The sequence below is a fragment of the Bubalus bubalis genome, chromosome 1 (genome assembly GCF_019923935.1).
Source record: "Bubalus bubalis isolate 160015118507 breed Murrah chromosome 1, NDDB_SH_1, whole genome shotgun sequence".
NCBI lineage: Eukaryota > Metazoa > Chordata > Mammalia > Artiodactyla > Bovidae > Bubalus > Bubalus bubalis.
The window spans coordinates 136,353,141-136,374,455 of NC_059157.1; the positions used below are offsets into that span (position 1 = coordinate 136,353,141).

A 21,315-nucleotide genomic window follows, 5' to 3' on the forward strand; every position below is an offset into this window, starting at 1 on the left:
TTCATGCCCTTATAATGTGCCATTGCATGTCTTTTCATCAAGAAGTGGATCCTAATTTTCACCAAAGTGGATCATATGCTTTGCTTTGGCAAAAGACCTTTAACAAATATGATGCAAGGAGAGGCTTGAGAAACACTTTCTCAGTAAGACTTTCTCTTCCCTCCTATGTTCATTGTATCATTATTTACAATAGCTGAGAAATGGAAACAACCTAAATGCCCATAGGGCTTCCCTGGTGGCTTAGGCAGTAAAGCTTCTGCCTGCAATGCAGGAGACCTGGGTTCAATTCCTGGGTCAGAAAGACCCCCTGGAGAAGGAAGTGGCAACCCAGTCCTGTACTCTTGCCTGGAAAATCCCATGGACAGAGGAACCTGGTAGGCTACAGTCCATGGGGTCGCAGAGAGTCGGACACGACTGGGTGATTTTACTTTCACTTCCAAGTGCCCATCAAAAGATGAATGGACAAAGGAAAATAAATATAATGGAATATTGTTTATCCATAATAAAGGAGAAAATCTAAGCCAAAGCCCCAGTTCGTAGCAGAGACAGTGGCTGATCACACAGATGTGACTGAGCCCAGCTGAAACCAGCAGAAGAAACACTCATCTAAGCCCAGGGCCAAATAATTACTCATAGAATCATGAGTTAAGTAACAGATTTCTCCTAAACCACTAAGTTTTGTTATGTACTGAAAGCTAGCTGAAGTAGAGCATGCTGAGTGGGTTGAGTTGTAGTTGTTCAGTCATGTTCAAATCTTTGTGACCCCATGGACTGTAGCCCACCAGGCTCCTCTGTCCATGGAATTCTCCAGGCAAGAATATTGGAATGGGTAGCTATTCCCTTCTGGGAGACCTTCTTGATCCAGGGATCAAATGTGGGTCCTCTACATTGCAGGCAGATTCTTTATCATCTGAGCCACCAGGGAAGCCCCAGTAGAGCATGTTCAGTTCAGTCACTCAGTTGTGTGCAACTCTTTGTGACCCCATGGACTGCAGCACACCAGGCCTCCCTGTCCATCACCAACTCCCAGAGTTTACCCAAACTCATATACATTGAGTTGGTGATGTCATCTAATCATCTCATCCTCTGTTGCCCCTTCTCCTCCCACCTTCAATCTTTCCCAGCACCTTTTCCAATAAGTCAGCTCTTTACATCAGGTGGCCAATGTATTGGAGTTTCAGCTTCAGCATCAGTCCTTCCAATGAATATTCAAGACTGATTTCCTTTAGGGGCATGTTGAAAGTGAAAGTGAAAGTGAAGTTGCTCAGTCATGTCTGATTCTTTGCGACCCCGTGCATTGTAGCCTATCAGGCTCCTCCGTCCATGGGATTTTCCAGGCAAGAGTGCTGGAGTGGATTGCTATTTCCTTCTCCAGGGGATCTCCCTGACCCAGGAATCGAACCCTCGTTTTCCGCATTGCAGGCAGACGCTTTACCGTCTGAGCCACAAGGGAGGCATGTTAGGGGGACTTAATTTAACCTGTAGAATCCTGGGGGCTTTTCTGAGGAAAGTATCTAAAGAATGAATATAAGAGAGTCAACCAAAGAATGGAGGGGGAATATATTCAGACAGAGATAAAAGCATGTGTGAAATGAGAAAGAACTTGATATACTTAAGAAAATAGAAGGATGAAAATTTTCTTTCTTCAGATTTTACATTGTTCCAGAATCCCAATGCTTTCTTCCCCATGTTTCCCTATATACAACCTCAGACATAAGTTTTAATAATTAGGTTTCTATCTCATTTTCTGTTTGTCCAGCAGACAAAAACTCCAGATTCACTGCCTGTGGGTTGCTCTTATTTTTATCATGCTCTTTCCAAAGGATTGCAATGTTCCTCTGACCTTGAGTTTGCTGATTAGGTTCCTGCTACTTGTTGATAACATTTCTGATGCACATTTCTTAACATGGCTTGGAGAACTGACATTCCTAGATTTCCTTCTCTACAATTTCTCATACCACCACACTGTAGAAGTCTGAATGGAAAAGGTCATTGTGAAAGATGGTCATTCAGGTAAGTAGTTTGATAGATGATCAGATGATCAATGATAAATAAATGATTAATAGAAAGATAGATGTTAGGTAGGTACATGGATAGATATGGACAATTAGATGAAAAAGCAAGTTAAAACATCTATAATGTAATCCCATTTTTATAAAAAACAGAATAATATTATAAGCAACCCATGTACTTACAGACATGCACATATATATGCATCAAACATAACAGAGGTCGCTTCTGCTTATATAGTCCCAAAATTATAATTCTTTTTGTTTTCTATACTTCTGTATTGTTTGAATACATTGATTTAAAATTTCTATCTAAGACTCACTCAGGATATGTGTGTGTGTATTTTAGTTAAATTAGCTGCTGAGATATAAACAAAAAAGGTACATTTTCCTTGGCCAGTTAATGAAGATTCATGTCAGGCACTTATATTTATGGCTAAGAGTAGCAGAGTTGACAGGGCTTGAAGAGGCCAATTTATGTGAGTCAATGTCAAGAGAGATGAACTAGTTAAAATCTGAGTGTGGTATTTACACAATTTGCAGCATGCCACCCATGACACCTTAATAGTCTCACGGGGTTATAAGTGTTTTATTATAAAAATCTATGCTTACAAATGAATTCTTTCTGTTTTTCTAAAACAAAAGTAGATAAAGACTAATTCAAATATGCTTTTTTAGTTAAATGTTGCTATGATTGAATTTTTGTCCCTGTAAAGAGGGAGCAGGTAACATAGGAATATGACTGAATATTTTGCTTTTCTTAATGGAGCCAAAGTCAAAAAAATATAAAAAGCAAGAATCATAGTTTTCAGCATCTCTCTCCCTTATATGTAGACATGTAAGAAATATGCTTAACAAATGCTCACACATCTGATCACATTACAATTACCTTGTGAGGCTGTGAAGCATGTGCTATTATCCTCCTTGTTTTTATAGTTGTAATATCCAAGGCTCAGCATTAAAGGACTTATTTAGGGTTACACACTGGGTCAGTTGACTGTTTTTGCAAAATCAATAAAATAATTCTTTGGGTAAGTTTAAATTATTCCTCCAGGGACAATTTCAACTGGAGACATATTTCTTTTCATGAATAGTTTCTTTACAGGACAGGTTAGTTTCTTTACAGGACAGGTTAGTAGACGGGACAGTTTTATTACAAAGTATTTGGTCAAACTAAATTTGATTTTCTAGATGACTAAGTAGCCATTTATTGTAGATAAAGATTTTAGATAATATGAAAAGGTCAGGTAAGAGCTGAAATATGTAAATTTTGTGCTACCATTCATTTTATGTCAACTATTTCTTCATTATGTGTGGAGATTTTGGAGTTGATTTCTCTCATAACACTCAGGCAGTATGAGAGTGTTTCATTTTGTATTGATGAAATCAATAGAAATTCAGGCTTTCTTTACAGGATAACCATCATCAAACATCTAAATTGTTTTACAGATTTTTATTACTCATACTTTTCAACAACCTTGTGAATATGTGAACAATATTAACTTAAAATGTAAACAGGGAAGAAATATCTTAGGCATAACAAGTTAAATGATTCCTCATATATATAGATTTTTATATTCCTCACAGCTTCATGAATTATTAGTTTAAAATGATACTGTTGACTTTCTTTGTGTCCTCTGTTTATTATTAAATATTTTATGTGAATTTAATACTGATTACAATTCTGGAAAAAATGTGGGGATAAAAATTTTATATCAGATCATAGCATAAATTCATTCTATCAGGTATTTCTATTTTTTAACAAAAGTTCTGCATGTGTAATATAATTAAAATATTTTATTCATCTCTGAGGATTAAGTTTTCATCTAATTCATTTTATTTAATTTAGAAGTAATGCTCATTTGTATGACCTTTCATAAATATCTCACTTGTATGAATAGTTTAGGAGTTGAAATAAATACTAAAGAGTTAAAATTTTCCACCAAATTGGGGCTATCTAGATCTGGTTGTTAGTTAAGAAACACATTTATTTTCACTGGGTCTTCTCTTTCTATCAACCCTTATTAGTAGGCATCACTACTAATTGCAAAATATAACTTTAGGGGAAATAAGTTGACATGTTCCAAATCTAATAAAACCTCTGCTATGCAGCTGACTTAAGAAATAGTGCAAATAATAAGTTTTTTTCTATGTACCTTTATGTATAATAAATTAGGAGAAACATTCAACAAATAAGATTGATATTTTTCTTTTTAGGCATCTTGATCAAATAACAAATCTCTTGATAAACTTTGATGAGTCTGAGAAACAGATGTTTTGGGCAACTGACTTCCAAATACATGTTTTTACAACTTGATGTTCAAGGAAGGGATATTACTGGGGAGATCCACTGTTACAAAAGAGAGCAAATAAGAAAAGGAGATGAGAGGAGAAGGGAAGAAGGAAACAACTGAAAATAGTAGTGTCCATGTGCTTCTCTACTATCTGTAGGAGCATAGAATGGTGTTATAACATTGCAGGGTGAAAAGTGACCTTGAGAAGCCTGAGGAAATAGACTCTCTCTTGAAGTGAGAGTGTCATCCCCAATGCCTGCCAAGAACTCAGAGGCAGGGCTCTGACACTGCATCAGAGTGATGGTGGAGGTTTGGCCAACAGGGTGAACCCTGGGCAGTGTTGGCAGAGGGCATCAGAAGAAGGGTTGTGCAAAATGCCTCCCTCAAATGGCTTCGAGGAAGCTGATTTCAAGAAGGCTGAGACAGAAAGGCACGTTGTTGTTGTTCAGTTGCTAAGTTGCGTCCAATTCTGTACAACCCCATGGACTGAAAGCCAGCTAGGCCTCATCCCTCATCATCTCCCAGAATTTGCTCAAATTCATGTTCATTGAATTGGTCATGCTATCCAACCATCTCATCAAAGGCACATATACATGTCTTTCATTCAGCAGATATTTGTTGAGTATCGCTCATCAGGGATTATACTTGTTTCTGAACCCAAACAAGTTGGGTTCTTGTTAAGACTGTTGAGACTGACCCTGGAGAATCCAAAACATAACTATAGACACCTTTTTTTTGCTAGGTCTATTCAAATTCTATGTGTGGTAGCATTATAAAAACCAGCAGAATGATTCCCTGATTTTAAGGTTAGCTCATTTATTCCTAAGAATGTTGTGTAAGTTGTCTGTGATCCTTTACTTACAATTGAACTGCTGACCCAACTTTCCCTAAGAGATTGTCAGGATGAATTCTTTTATGCCTTACATTTCTAATTACCTCACTTAAATAAAAAATCCTAATGTGAGGATTCCTCTTCCCAGTTCTATATCACTTGGAATAATTTGCCTTACTTAATTTCAATCCCCTGCTCCTTTCCTGAGTTTTCTTTCTGATGGCTAATGACCATTAACAACAGCAAAGACTTCTATGTCCTTAACTGTATCTCTGAAGCTTTCTTCCCACCCCAAACAAAATCTGCTCTGCCTTGATGACTCCCTCTCAAATGAAAAGCCTTCACATGTTCCTTGTCTTTCACAGTCTGTGTACCTTTATCCTGGCATTAGGATACAAATCCTCCTTGCCCTCTGTTGCTTCCTTCAGTTAATTTCTTCTCCAAAGCCCAGGGCTTTAGACAACCATTTCTTTCAACTTTCCCATCAACTTCTTTCCCCTTGTTCATTGCCAGCTTTCCCACTACTATAATCAACATTCTTGGCAACTTCACCACTCACATGGACGATCCTTTCAAAGCCTTCATCTCTAGTCCTTTCATCTTTTCTCCTCCATATCATGTCGTCCACACTCTCACAGATACAGTAATTGCATCAAATGTAAAACTTCCAAATATCCTTCCTTTTTGCCACTTCCTAGTCTTCTAGCTTATATCCCTTAGCATTTCTGTAGCATTTCTTCCACTTCACAGAGAGCTCTAATATATTACCTATCACTTTCTTATGCTCACTAAGTTTGTCTTCATGTTCCCTTTTATACTGTAAAATCTATTGTTTACTTAAATGTCCTTACACACCCTCTACTTGTTTGAATATGAATGGTAAAACCCTAGCTAATGCTAAAGGTAATTTTCTATTACCTTTGTACCTGAGTTTAAGATGACGAATATTTCTAAAGAACACACACACTCACTGACTACCTCACATTAAATTTATGTTTCAATATATGAATTCTGGGGAGGCACACAAACATTCAGTTCATAATAAACACCGACCTTCCAACCTGAGACACAGAGTCATTGCAACAGATTCACACACCTGCAACCTGAAGCAGAGTTGGCTGACTAACCTGAAGATCTGAAATGTAAAGTAGAACTACTTTAGCTAAACTAAAGACATATAAACCAAAAATAAATGCTTCTTGTTTTGTACCCTGAGCCCTCTAGCTTTCTGAGATTCTCTGTGTTCAGCTATATCCATACAGCAAGTTCACCCCTGAACACTACATCAGTATGGTCTCAGGTGACCAGAACTCATGTACTCAAGAGTCTCATGCTTTCAGGATTGAAATCTAGATGCTATTTTTGAGTATTTTCACCTTCACTCCGCATCCAAAGAGTCACATACTCCTGCTTATTCTTTTGCACTTCTGAAAATCACAATGTCAAATTGTAAAGATTACCTCAGCATTTTCACTCAGTTTTCCCTTGTATCCTGTGACTGTATTTTCTTTAGCCACCTGCCCACATTTTGTTCTCTCAAAGTAACTCAAATTCATGCCCTGTATGTTAGATTTCAGCTTTTACTCAGTTTTCTTCCTATCCTCAAATCATTTAAACATCAATTTCTTCTCCTTAAATCATTAAAGCTCAGCTCTTTCAAAACAAAGCCATGTTAAGCTAATTATTTCTGTATCTCAGGGAGTAAATTAATAGATATTTTGTTTATGGCTGCTATGTGCAGGGTTTTATGCTAGCTTTTTCGGGAGTACTGAAATGTATGAGACACAGTCCACGACCTCATTTACACTTAGGTTTCAGAGACAAATCGCAGTTAAAAACCACAGAACAGGATAGTATAAGATAGGCACCTCATGGGATGGCTAAGTGGTCCTACCATTGTGCCATAGCTGGTCTGTATATATTATGTTTCAGCCACTTTTAAAATTCATCTTTCCAGTAATGTTGATGTTGAGTATGTACTAGAGGGGAGAAAATCATTTAAATTTAGAATGCTGTCCACTTAAACTATATGAAATTTTGTCAAAAATGGAAGTCAGAAAATGCTGAAATATAAAGGTATATATATTAGCTTCATGCTATGAAACACAAAGTTAAAAAAATAAAAATTTTCTCTTTACTCATGTGGATAACTAATATTTGCAGGAACTTGAAGTTTTAATATACAGTCTCTATTTAGTAAAATGGGAATAATAAAATTCAGTATCTGCATTGGCAGGGCTTTAAAATCAATTTAATCTTTATAAAGTAATTTAATAAAAATATTAATCCATTAGAGCTGTAAAGAATTACTGGTTACATGTTTTTATCATGGATTCTTATTAAAAAACAAAATAATCATTTTGTTTTCTTTAAAAACAAAATAGTCACTCTTTTAGTGAGCCTTCTAATTAAAAAATAGTTATTTCATATATGAATACTGACTTCTATGGTGAGTATGCAAAATTCCATGTTATAGCCATCGTTCATTTTTTTCTTATTGTTTTACACAGTAATTTAACTTAATCCAATATTTGTGTGTATAACTAAGAGGCCCAATGAGCCAGAACAGATTTTAAGACCTTGTTGCCCCTTTAACTGAGAAGTCAGTTTGACACTATTTCCTTAAGGAAATAATCAACAGATTTGCATAACAACAGACGGCATCAAGTTTTACTGCTGGTCCCTGAATTACAATATTAAATTTTGTGTTAAAAAAGGTATTAGGCACACAGTCTTCTGGAATAACCATAATCATTACATCATATTGCTTTCAATTTGAATTAGCATATAAATGAACAAAGATGGCCAACCATGTAGCCAAGATGAAATTTGCCTTCTTCAGTATTTAGTTGCCTTGGAAGCAGATTGTATAAAATGTAAACTGGTGTGCTTAGATGCTGATATTTGTTTGTCTGGAAATTTAGAATTCTCAAGTTAGTCTTAGGATTGCAGAGGCACACAGAGCAATTATCTAAGTTTTCCCAAAAGATTTTTGAAAACGTGTTAAAAAATGTCAGAGAACTAAGCAAGTAGAAACAATGGGCATTCGGAGTTCAGTGGACAAATGCACAGGGATATGAAACAAAATGATACATTATAGTAGCTGTAGCCTTACCACTATAGCTGGCTTACCACCAGCTATAGTCATGTGAAGAAAAAGCCCTGGCAAAATATAGAGCAAGAATTGGTGGGATGGTCTATGGATAATGGAAATCATTGCAAGTATTCAGTCATGCAAACATAGGATCCTATCTGAATTATCAGGTGGCTGAGATCAGTAGCAATGTGCAGACAAAGAACAGAATCAGAGGGATACGCAGTATTTGAAAGTCAGAGCAATAGTCTCAGTGAGAGATGATGCAAGTTTGAACCAAAACTTGAATGTTGGAGATGCAAGAGGAATATCTTTACTTATACAAAACATAGTGTGATTAGAATCTTTTGGACTTGGAAATGGATGAAATGTGGTAGTAGAATGAGAAAGAAAATAAATTCAAGACAATTACTCAAATTCAGAATGAAATTGGATGAAACAGGATGAACCTTTGCTAGTAACTGAGCTAAGGAGAAGAACAGAGAAGCCAGTTAGTCTGAAGTATGTTCTTTCTGATCTGCTGAGGAAACATCCAGTTGGCAACACCCATTGAGTAGTTCTCATAGGGATGGTCTACTCCAGGCCTGAAGTCATTGACTTGGGTATCAGCACATGGTGATTCAATTCTTATGTGGTTGCCATCATCTAAGATTGTGCAAAGTGAGAGTAAAATAGAACAAGAACAGGATCCTTAGACCCACCAACATTTAAGAAGGACCTGGAAAAAATGAATTCACAGAGGTGACTTAGAAGGAATCATTCAGTTCAGTTTAGTTGCTCAGTTGTGTCTGACTCTTTGCCACCCCATGAATTGCAGCACGCCAGGCCTCCCTGTCCATCACCAACTCCCGAAGTTCACCCAAACCCACGTCCATCGAGTCAGTGATGCCATCCAGCCATCTCATCCTCTGTCGTCCCCTTCTCCTCCTGCCCCCAATCCCTCCCAGCATCAGAGTCTTTTCCAATGAGTCAACTCTTCCATGAGGTGGCCAAAGTACTGGAGTTTCAGCTTTAGCATCAGTCTTTCCAATGAACACCTAGGACTGATCTCCTTTAGGATGGACTGGTTGGATCTCCTTGCAGTCCAAAGGATTCTCAAGAGTCTTCTCCAACACCACAGTTCAAAAGCATCAATTCTTCAGTGCTCAGCCTTCTTCATAGTCCAACTCTCACATCCATACATGACCACTGGAAAAACCATAGCCTTGACTAGATGGACCTTTGTTGGCAAAGTAATGTCTCTGCTTTTGAATATGCTATCTAGGTTGGTCATAACTTTCCCTCCAAGGAGTAAGCATCTTTTAATTTCATGGCTGCAATCACCATCTGCAGTGATTTTGGAGCCCAAAAAATAAAGTCTGACACTGTTTCCACTGTTTCCCCATCTATTTCCCATGAAGTGATGGGAATCATTAGAGAATCATAATCAGAAGGAGGATGGGGGGAGATTCCTAAAATCTAACTCAAAAGATGAGGGAGAGGTTCAGAGGAAGGAATGGATGTTAATGTCAAAGACCACCAGATAAGGGCTTCCCAGGTGGTGCTAGTGGTAAGGAACCCACCCACAAAGGCAGGATACATAAGAGACACGGGTTTGATCCTTGTGTTGGGATGATCCCCTGGAGAAGGGCATGGCAACCCTCTCCAGTATTCTTGCCTGGAAAATCCCATGGACAGAGGAGCCTGGCGGTCTTTGGTTCATAGGGTCACAAAGAGTTTGGACATAACTGAAGTGACTTACTGCACACACACATGCACATGCACAACATAAAGACAGAAATAATCCAATGGATTAATTAACTAAGAAGTAATTGATACATTTTATCAGAGATGTTTTAATGAATGCTCAGATATGGGAACCTGATTTCAGGGCCTCACAGCATAAGCAGAAAGACAGGAAAAAGACTGAGTGTAGTTTGTGTTGACCTGACTATGTGCTGTGCTTAGCCTCTCAATTGTGTCTGACTCTTTGCTATCACATGGACTGCAGCCCACCAGGCTCTGTCCTTGGGAGTTGACCTGACTATAAAAGAAGATAAAATAGTTTCTTAAAAAGTAATATGGAATTGAGGGATTTTAAAAATTTCTTCTGTTCATTTGAGAGTAAACTGGAATGTGCTTTTTTAAGTCAAAAGAAACAAGGAGGGGAAGAAAAGTTAAAATTTGATGGTACAGGATAAGAAATATTAAGAGAGAAAATCTCTTGAAACAGTAAGAGATGATTAATAAGTCAAATCTATTTTGACATTTTTATTTTTATTTTTTATTTTTTTTACTTTACAATATTGTATTGGTTTTGCCATACATCATCATGCATCTGCCACGGGTGTACACGTGTTCCCAATCCTGAGCCCTCCTCCCACCTCCCTCCCCTTACCATCTCTCTGGGTCATCCCAGTGCACCAGCCCCAAGCTTCCTGTATCCTGCATCAAACCTGGACTGGCGATTTGTTTCTTATATGATATTATACATGTTTTAATGCCATTCTCCCAAATCATCCCCCCTCCTCCCTCTCCCACAGAGTCCAAAATATTGTTCTATACATCTGTGAAGTAAGCCAGAAAGAAAAACACCAATACAGTATGCTAACGCATATGTATAGAATTTATAAAGATGGTAATGACAGCCCTGTATGCGAGACAGCAAAAAATTTGATGGTACAGGATAAGAAATATTAACAGAGAAAATCTCTTGAAACAGTGAGAGATGATTAATAAGTCAAATCTATTTTGAAGATTTTAAACTCTTGTAAGCACATAAAAGTTAAAGTAACCAGGATATTTTTGTTTAAAAAAAAAAGAGTAAGTTCTCATCTTTAGACTTTCAATTTCCCAATATCAACCCGTGACTATAACTGAAACCATCCCAGAGCCACCCTTCTCCATGTACTGCTAACAGTTTGGTGTATGGGTGCTATTAGGATGCTGGTTAAGTTACCTAAGTTGTGTCTGACTCTGTGCAACTCCATGGACTGTAGTCTGCCAGGATCCTCTGTCCATGGGATTCTCCAGGCAAGCATACTATAGTGGACTGCCATTTCCTTATTTATCTGGTATGCTTTGAGAACACACTTATACACATGTATGTATATGCATATATACATTGCACTTTTATAAACAATGAAACATACACATATTGTTCTGGAATTTATGTTAAAAATATCATTGTTATTTTTTCAGGCGAATGAACCTATGTATCACATTCTTACTAAGGGCTGCTTTCTTATGACTCTTTATCATGGTGAGTGGAAAGTTGCTCACTTGTGTCCAACTCTTTGTGAACCCATGGACTATACAGTCCATGGAATTCTCCAGGCCAGAATACTGGAGTGGGTAGCCTTCTCTTCTCCAGGGGATCTTCCCAATCCAAGGATCAAACCCAGGTCTCCCACATTGTAGGCAGATTCTTTACCAGCTCAGCTACAAGGGAAGCCCAAGAATACTGAAGTGGGAAGCCTATCCCTTCTCCAGCAGATCTTCCTGACCCAGGAATCAAACTGGGGTCTCCTGCATTGCAGGTGGGTTCTTTACCAACTAAGCTATGAAGGAAGCCCATGACTATTTATTATAGTATGGATGTATTTTATAGATCACCCCCACAATAATGAATGCTTAGCTTGTTTTCAGCTTTTGATATTGAAAGTTGTACTTTAAAAATAGTCTTTTATCTAAAAAAGAAAGAAAGATCAAATACAGATAAAGGTGTTATTTTATCCCTGCTTTATTGAGATATCATTGACAAATACATTTGTGGACATATTATTTTATTAATTTTATTATAGGCTATCTTAGTTTTCCCCCTTATGTTACTCTGTATTACAGGGTAGAAGAGCACCCTCCCTTGGTTCTGGAATTTCCCCCCATTGAGTCTTTGTTTTTCAGTCACTAAGTTATGTCCAGCTATTTGTGACCCATGGACTGTACTACGCCAGGCTTCTCTGTTCTTCACTATCTCCTGTAATTTGCTCAAATTCACGCTCATTGAGTTGGTGATGCTATCTAACCATCTCATCCTCTGCTGCCTCCTTTACCTTTGGCCTTCAATCTTCCCCAGCATTGAGGTCTTTTCCAGTGATTAGGCTTTTCACATTAGGTGGCCAAAGTATTGGAGCTTCAGCTTTAGCATCAGTCCTTCTAATGAGTATCCAGGGTTGATTTCCTTTAGGATTGACTGGTTTGATTTCCTTGCAGTTCAAGGGACTCTCAGGAGTCTTCAGCACCACAGTTCAAAAGCATCAATTCTTTGGCACTCAGCCATCCTTATGGTTCAACTATGCAGGTGGTGCTAGTGGTAAAGAACCTGCCTGCCAATGCAAGAGACATAAGAGATACAATTTCAGTCCCTGGGTTGGGAAGATCTCCTGGAGGAGGACATGGCAATCCACTCCAGTATTCTTGCCTGGAGAGTACCATGGACAGAGGAGCCTGGCAGGCTATGGTCCATAAGATCACAAAGAGTCAGACACAACTGAAGTAACTTAGAATGCACACACTGGAAAAGCTATAGCTTTGACACGACGCACTTTTGTCAGCAAAGCGATGCCTCTGCTTCTTAATTCACTGTCTAGGTTTGCCATGCCTGGGGAATCCCAGGGACGGGGGAGCCTGGTGGGCTGCCGTCTATGGGGTTGCACAGAGTCGGACACGACTGAAGCGACTTAGCAGCAGCAGCAGGTTTGTCATAGCTTTCTTTCAAGGAGCAAGCGTCTTTTAATTTCATGGCTGCAGTCAAAGTCTGCAGTGATTTTGGAGTCCAAGAAAATAAATTCTGTCACTCTTTCCACTTTTTCCCTTTGAGCCTAGGTACAGGAAAAGACACATGTCATTTCAATATCCAGCCTCTGTTTATGAACCTCATAAAAGGCCTAAGCAAGGGTTGCAGTCTTCTTCCCAAAATGTCTCTTTTCAAATTTGCAAGGCTTTTCCGAGCCAGGATATAACCTGTCCATCTGCCAATGTGTGGGTTTTGGAGAACATTTCTTTCTTTAGTCTGTGCCCTGGCTCTGCCCACATATATTTATTCACCTGCCTACTCCTTTTCCTCCAGGGGAGAGTTTTCAGTAATGATTCCTCTAGTCTTTGATCAGTTTTGCTTTTCTAACACACAGTTTCATATACTTTTTCACAAAGTGGTCTCACTAGTGTCATGACATTTGGAGAGCCCACATAGGAGAAATCAAGCTGTTTCTACTGTTTTTATTTTCCATTTAGTTGATCTGATGTTTAAACAATCAGCCAAATTCTGTTAGGCAACTGTGTTACAGAATTCCAGTGAGTGAAATGATGATAGAATCCCAAGCACCATAATTTTCTAAATCTACTTTTTAATGAGAATATTTTTTGTAAGGAAGACAGCCACAATAAAGCAAATTATTACCTAGAAAGAAAAAGTCACAGTTTGATCATTTCAAAGGCATCAAAAGGAGGCAAAAATCTCTAAATATGATTTTGAAGATTATATATTATTAGTGAAATCTTTTAATGCATCAATAAAATTAATTAAAATCTGAATGCTGAGCAGAAAAGCAATTCTATCATTTCAATAACTGTTGAGCATTAGTATTAGTAACATAAAACTTCATAGTATCTTTCTATCTAACCATATTAAACTTTTAAACCCTATGTAGATTATTGTTTGCTTTCTGTCTTGAAATTTCTGCTTTTGTGAAATTAGCAATGTTCTTGGTTCCCTTCTCAGGGGCAAGGCTCAGACATTTAAATTTCAGAAACAATAAAATAAGAACAATAAATATAGTGTGAGGTGAAGAAATGACCATAACTGAGCACATTTGGATTATTTATTCTGTCCTACATAATTGGTTCACAGGAGTTTTTTGTTAAGTGGAAGAATGAATGATGAAATTGTGGGGAAGACATTTTGTGTATACATTTTGACTATAAAATGAGGACTATAGAAACTCCTCATTGTCTGGGAATTTATCATATGAATTTTAGCAAATGGAGTGTTGGATAGGGCAGAATATTATCCATAAAAACATTTGTTTAAAAATTAATTATTGTTTTGAAAAAGCTAGACATGCACATTTTTTCTACTCACTTTCAATTTTTAGGCCTTGCTTTATTTTCCTTTTTATTTTTAATTATGTAAAATATTTATTCTGCAGTCAAAGCCATAAAGCAAGTTTAGTCCTGTAAGTTTCACTTATGTGATTAGTTTATCACTCATACTGCTTACATAGTTGTTTTTTGTTTCTTATTCTAATGTCCTTTTTCTTAGAAAATATAAGCAAATCAAGATATGCATACACATGTGGTTGGCACTAATGTTAAAGAACCCACCTACCACTACAAGAAACATAATGAGACAGGGGTTCAGTCCCTGGCTCGGGAAGATCCCCTGGAGGAGGATATGACAGCCCACTCCAGTGTTCTTTCCTGGAGAATCCCATGAACAGAGGAGCCTGGAGGGCTAGAGTCCATAGGGTCTCAAAGAGTCATACATGACTGAATCAACTTAGCATGCACGCACACATACAGACACATATGTTTCTCTTTCAAATGTGAAAGATGCTTTTGTATGAAGAAACTATGAAAATTTCACCTTTCTTAGAAATTATTCCTATGACCAGTATATAAAGAGCTTTCACAATCCTTTTTATATATTCATAATAATTCATTTAAGGATAAATCAGAATTTATTTCACCAGTCCATGCTGATAAAATAGAGGTATTACCAATCTTTAGTTATTATAAAGAAAGTCACAATATTCTGTGTATGTGTCTTGATTTATTGTTGCTAGCATATCTAGAGATAGATTGCTAGAAGTAGAATGGATAAAAGGTAGACGCATAAGCAATTTTGATAAATCATACAAAATTCATCTCTGAAGAGGTTATAACATTTGAATTCCAACTAATGATAGTCACTTAAAGCAGCTTGTTTTTTGTGTGTCTGGCATTGTTTTAAATTACGAGCTATATTTTGTGGTAATCCTGAGGATCTAAATTTTTTCTTCCAGCAAGGGTTTTGGTTTTTTCCCCCAAACTGCTATTGATTGCTTTTCACTTTCAATGTTCTGGACATAAAGGAGTCTAGGATTAAATACCAACTGCTACCCAAAAGCACAAAGCATAGAATTCCATTTTTATTCAGGTGTACTTTCACTTTTCACTTTCTTGCATCGGAGAAGGAAATGGCAACCCACTCCAGTGTTCTTGCCTGGAGAATCCCAGGGATGGCGGAGCCTGGTGGGCTGCCGTCTATGGGGTCACACAGAGTCGGACACGACTGAAGTGACTTAGCAGCAGCAGCAGCAGCACACATGCGTCTAAAAAGCAAACCCATCTTTCAGGTAGTGTAAACCTCAGTACTTCTTTTGTTTAGAGCTTCATGTTTTTTTTTTTTTTTAAAGGGAAAGGGTAGATTTCCAAGGCTTTCTAGAAAGTCTAGAGGAGTTTTGCAAATGTTTATTGGCTGTAATTTATCCACAATCTAAATGTACTTTGCAGAATGACCTTTGGGTTGAATCTGCTCTGCCGTGGTACTGGAAGTAAAAATTATATTTCTCGAAGACTTTTTTCTTTGCTTCTTTATTTGAGGTCTTAAGCTCTTTCTCATTCTCAAAATTGTGTTTTTCATTTTGGTTAATTAATCTTGACAGAGAATATTTGTCTGTGTGTTTTATATTGATGATTTTAATATTCCTAGATATATTTATTAGTTCTACTCTTTGTGGTTCATCCAGCTACTGGATTTATTTGTTGTCCATCCTTTATAATCTAGTCATATTTATAATATTTATAATTTTTAAGTTGAATACTTATTTCTCTCATGTTTAATAAGTAAACTGTTTAGAGCTGATTACTTATTCTAATTACAGATTTGGCTATATCCCATACATTATTATATGTATTACTTTCATTGAATTCAATTATTTAAGTAAGTTATTATTTATAAGAATTTCTAAAAGTGAATATATATGTGTGTGAGTTGCAATGTTTCATATCTTTATGTTATTACTTTCTAGTTTTATTATAGTTTGGCCAAAATATGTGACTTATAGGGTTGATTATTCAGATGTATTGAGGTTTCAGATATGTGAAAGCAATGTAATCAAAATTTGGTAATGTTCCAGGGGTAATAAAAGATAATTATTCTCTGTACTCTGCTTATATAACTCAGATTCACTGTGGACATATCAGCCTAAACTTTCTCACTGTGCCAATGACCCGCATCCCTCTGCAGGGCCTTTTGTCCTGTATGGTAGTTGATTAGTTACCATAACAGTCCGTTACCAAATCTTTGATCCAGTGAGGCTGAGAACATGGGCTCTACTACTTTAGGAATAGAATTTCTCTATTTAATTTCTTCTTGAGGTCCAGGAAGCCACTATGCCAAAATTTTTATGTATTCAAGATATTTTTCTCTTTAGTCCAGCTTCCATATGAGGTACATCATAGGGCCATTTTCAGCATGATGCTGCAAAGCCTTTATAGGTAAATTCTTTGTGCCTGGGATGTTTTCTATTCAAGGGGGTCAGTTTGCTTTCGGAAAGCCTAAAGTAGCTGCTGATGCATGCTGTGTGCTGTTCCAAGGAAAGTGGCCTTTATCTTAATGTTAGTCTGTTTTTAGTGTAAGCATCCAAATACACCCTGTCAAAAAGAAAATGCTAGGTGTGGGGCATTTGGGCCCAACTGTGCTCTGTTTATATCCTATGGCTTAAGTACCATCTTCTCAGGAAGGTCAGTTGTGAATAGATTTGTGCTATTCCTTTCAATCTGATCCTATCTTCATTTTATATGAAAGAAATTCTCAAAGTTTGTCTTTTATGGATAATATCCTCCCTTATATAAGCTTTCCTTCACTTTTATAGACCTTTGGTCATTTAAGTCAGGATTTTAAAAACACCAGATGTCACTTGAGATGCTGTTTTTTAGCAATCCTTTGAGTCATTTTTACAAGCATTGTGGGGCTGGTTGATATTTTAAATTCCCACCACCACCCCCCCCACCCCCCCACAACATGCAAATAACTTAAGTTGGTCTACCAACCTGGAAGTATGATTTAACTTTGTAAAGATTACAGTAGCAGGGATACGTATAGTGGACCAAGAGGTATGGGCAATTGAAATAGAGTTATACTTCATAGAATGAAAGAGAGGATAAAAAAAAATTTGCCCCCAGCTTATCTTTACCTATGCGTACTAATTTTGGAATGTTCAAATTAATCAGAATGTCAAATACCTGGAAGTCCACAGGTACTGACGTTTTTATTACTTTCTCAAGATATTTTGCTAATTGGGCATTTTAGTAGAGACTGGAATTCAATTAGCATTTTTAAATCAATGTCTCTTACTGTATTTCTGTTTCAAAACCTCAGCAAACAATAACTAATGAGAAAGAATGGCTAGAGTGCATTTTCCTATTTCAGAAATCAGAGGACACAAAGCGGCAAATCTGTAAGATGTTTATTATACTGAGGGTACTGAGGATGAACAACAGTTTTTGATGCACCAAGTCAAAGTTCTACATGAAAATTATCAGGCAGTACTTTCATATTTTAAGCCAAAATTGTCAATAGTAAGTAGATAATAGGTAGGTAGATAGTGCAATATTGTAAAAACAATATTGCAGAGGAACGTGGAATGTTGGGTTCATGAATCAAGGCAAATTGGAAGTGGTTGAACAGGAGCTGGCTAAAGTGAATACTGACATTTCAGGAATCAGTGAACTAAAATGGACTGGAATGCGTGAATTTAACTCAGATGACCATTATATCTACTACTGTGGGCAAGAATCCCTTAGAAGAAATGGAGTAGCCCTCATAGTCAACAGAAGAGTCCAAAATGCAGTACTTGGATGCAATCTCAAAACGACAGAATGATCTCTGTTTGTTTCCAAGGCAAACCATTCAATATCACAGTAATCCAAGTCTATGCCCCAACCAGCAATGCTTAAGAAGCTGAAGTTGAACAGTTTTATGAAGACATACAAGACCTTTTATAACTAACACCCCAAAAAAGATGTCCTTTTCATTATGGAGGACTGGAATGCAAAAGTAGGATGTCAAGAGACACCTGGAGTAAACAGGGAAATTTGGCCTTGGAACACGTAATGAAGCAGGGTAAAGCCAAGAGAACACACTGGTCATAGTAAGCACGCTCTTCCAACAACACAAAAGAAGACTCCACATGGACATCACCAGATGGTCAATGCTGAAATCAGATTGATTATATTCTTTTCCGCCAAAGATGGAGAAGCTCTATACAGTCAGCAAAAACAAGAAAGGGAGCTGACTGTGGCTCAGATCATAAGCTGCTTAATTGCCAAATTCATAATTAAATATAAGAAAGTATAGAAAACCACTGGACATTTCAGGTATGACCTAAATCAAATCCTATAAGATTATACAGTAGAAGTGAGAAATAGATTCAAGGGATTAGATCTGATTGAGTGCCTGAAGAACTATGGATGGAGGTTGGTGACATTGTATAGGAAGCAGTGATCAAGACCATTACTAGAAAAAGAAATGGATAAAGGCAAAATGGGGGTCTGAGGAGGCCTTACAGATAGGTGAGAAAAGAAGAGAAGCTAAAGGCAAAAGAGAAAAGGAAAGATATGCCCATTTGAAAGCAGAGTTCAAAAGAATAGCAAGGGGGAGATAAGAAAGCCTTCCTTAGTGTTGAATGCAAAGAAATAGAGGGAAAAAATAGACTGGGAAAGACTAGAGAGCACTTCAAGAAAATTAGACACCAAGGGAACATTTTGAGCAAAGATGGGTACAATAAAGAACAGAAATGGTACGGACTTAACAGAAGCAGAAGATATTAAGAAGATGTGGCAAGAATACATAGAAGAACTATACAAAAAAGATCTTCATAACCCAGATAGCCACGATGGTGTGATCACTCACCTGGAGTCAGACATCATGGAATGTGAAGTCAAGTGGGCCTTAGGAAGCATCACTATGAACAAAGCTAGTGGAAGTGATGGAACACCAGTTGAGCTATTTCAAATCATTAAAGATGATGCTGTGCAAGTCCTGCACTCAATATGCCAGCAAATTTGGAAAACTCAGCAGTGGCCACAGGACTGGAAAAGGTCAGTTTTCATTCTAATCCCAAAGAAAGGCAATGCCAAAGAATGTTCAAACTACCACACAATTGCACTTATCTCACATGCTAGCAAAGTAATGCTTAAAATTCTCCAAGCCAGGCTTCAACAGTACATGAACTATGAACTTCCAGATGTTTAATCTGGATTTAGAAAAAACATAAGAACCAGAGATGAAAGTGTCAACATCCATTGGATCATCAAAAAAGCAAGAGGTTTCCAGAAAATCTTCAACATCTGCATTATTGACTATGCCAAAGCCTTTGATCGTGTGGATCACAACAAACTGAAAAACTCTGAAAGAGATGGGAATACCAGACCACCTGACCTGCCTCTTGAGAAATCTGTATGCAGGTCTAGAAGGAATAGTTAGAACTGGACATGGAACAACAGACTGGTTCCAAATCGGGAAAGGAGTACATCAAGGCTGTATATTTTGTCACCCTGCTTATTTAACTTACATGCAGAGTACATCATGTGAAATGCCAGGCTGGATGAAGCACAAGCTGGAATCAAGATTGCTGAAGTAATAATAATAACCTCTCAGATATGCAGATGACACCACCCTTATGGCAGAAAGCAAAGAAGAACTAAAGAGCCTCTTGATGAAAATGAAAGAGGAGGTGAAAAAGTTGGCTTAAAAGTCAACATTCAGAAAACTAAGATCACGGCATCTGGCCCCATCACTTTATGGCAAACAGAGAGGGGAACAACAGAAACAGTGAGAGACTTTATTTTCTTGGGCTCCAAAATCACTGAAGATAGTGACTTCAGCAATGAAATTTAAAGATACTGGCTCCTTGGAAGAAAAACTATGACCAACCAATATGATAGCATATTAAAAAGCAAAGACATTACTTTGCCAACAAAGGTCCATCTAGGCAAAGCTATGGTTTTTCTCTGCTTTTGAATATGCTATCTAGGTTGGTCATAACATTCCTTCCAAGGAGTAAGCGTCTTTTAATTTCATGGCTGCAGTCACCATCTGCAGTGATTTTGGAGCCCAAGAAAATAAAGTCTGACACTGTTTCCACTGTTTCCCCATCTATTTCCCATGAAGTGATGGGACCGGATGCCATGATCTTCGTTTTCTGAATGTGAGCTTTAAGCCAAAGTTGAAACTCCAGTACTTTGGCCACCTCATGCGAAGAGTTGACTCATTGGAAAAAACTCTGATGCTGGGAGGGATTGGGGTCAAGAGGAGAAGGGGACGACAGAGGATGAGATGGCTGGATGGCATCACTGACTCAATAGATGTGAGTCTGAGTGAACTCTGGGAGTTGGTGATGGACAGGGAGGCCTGGCGTGCTGCGATTCATGGGGTCGCAAAGAGTTGGACACATCTGAGTGACTGAACTGAACTGAACTGATGGTTTTTCTAGTAGTCATGTACTGATGTGAGAGTTGAAATATAAAGAAAGCTGAGCACCAAAGAATTGATCCTTTTGAACTGTGGTGTTGGAGAAGATGCTTGAGGGTCTCTTGGACTGCAAGGATATCCAACCAGTCCATCCTAAAGGAAATAAGTCCTGAATATTCATCAGAAGGACTGATGTTGAGGTTGAAACTCCAATACTTTGGCCACCTGAGGTAAAGAACTGACTCTTTGGAAAAGACCCTGGTGCTGGGAAAGATTGATGGCAGGAGTAGAAGGGGACAAGAGAGGATGAAATTGTTGGATGACATCACTGACTTGATGGACATGAGTTTGAGTAAGCTCTGGGAGGTTGGTGATGGACAGGGAAGCCTCGTGCTGCAGTCCATGGGTTCACAAAGAGTTGAACATGACTGAGCGACTGAACTGAACTGAATTAGATAGATAGATATATAGCCAGGGCTTATAGGGTACAACATCAGTCTCTTAGTCGTATCTGATTCTTTGAGACCCCCATGGACTGTAGTCCTCCAGTCTCCTCTCCCATGGAATTCTCCAGCCCAGAATACTGGAGCAGGTAGCCATGCCCTTCTCCAGGGGATCTTCCTAACCCAGGGACTTAATTGGGTCTCCTGCAT

The 21,315-nt window shown here is 37.9% G+C and overlaps 1 long non-coding RNA gene across 1 annotated transcript in view; it reads left to right on the forward strand.

Moving 5' to 3' along the window:
* Window positions 1-1,903: 1,903 nt before the first annotated feature.
* Window positions 1,904-21,315, forward strand: part of LOC123334037 — a 217,264-nt gene continuing 197,852 nt past the window's right edge. Inside the window, exon 1 of the long non-coding RNA XR_006551779.1 lies at window positions 1,904-2,013. This is a non-coding gene — a long non-coding RNA (uncharacterized LOC123334037). The remainder of the gene's footprint in view (window positions 2,014-21,315) is intronic.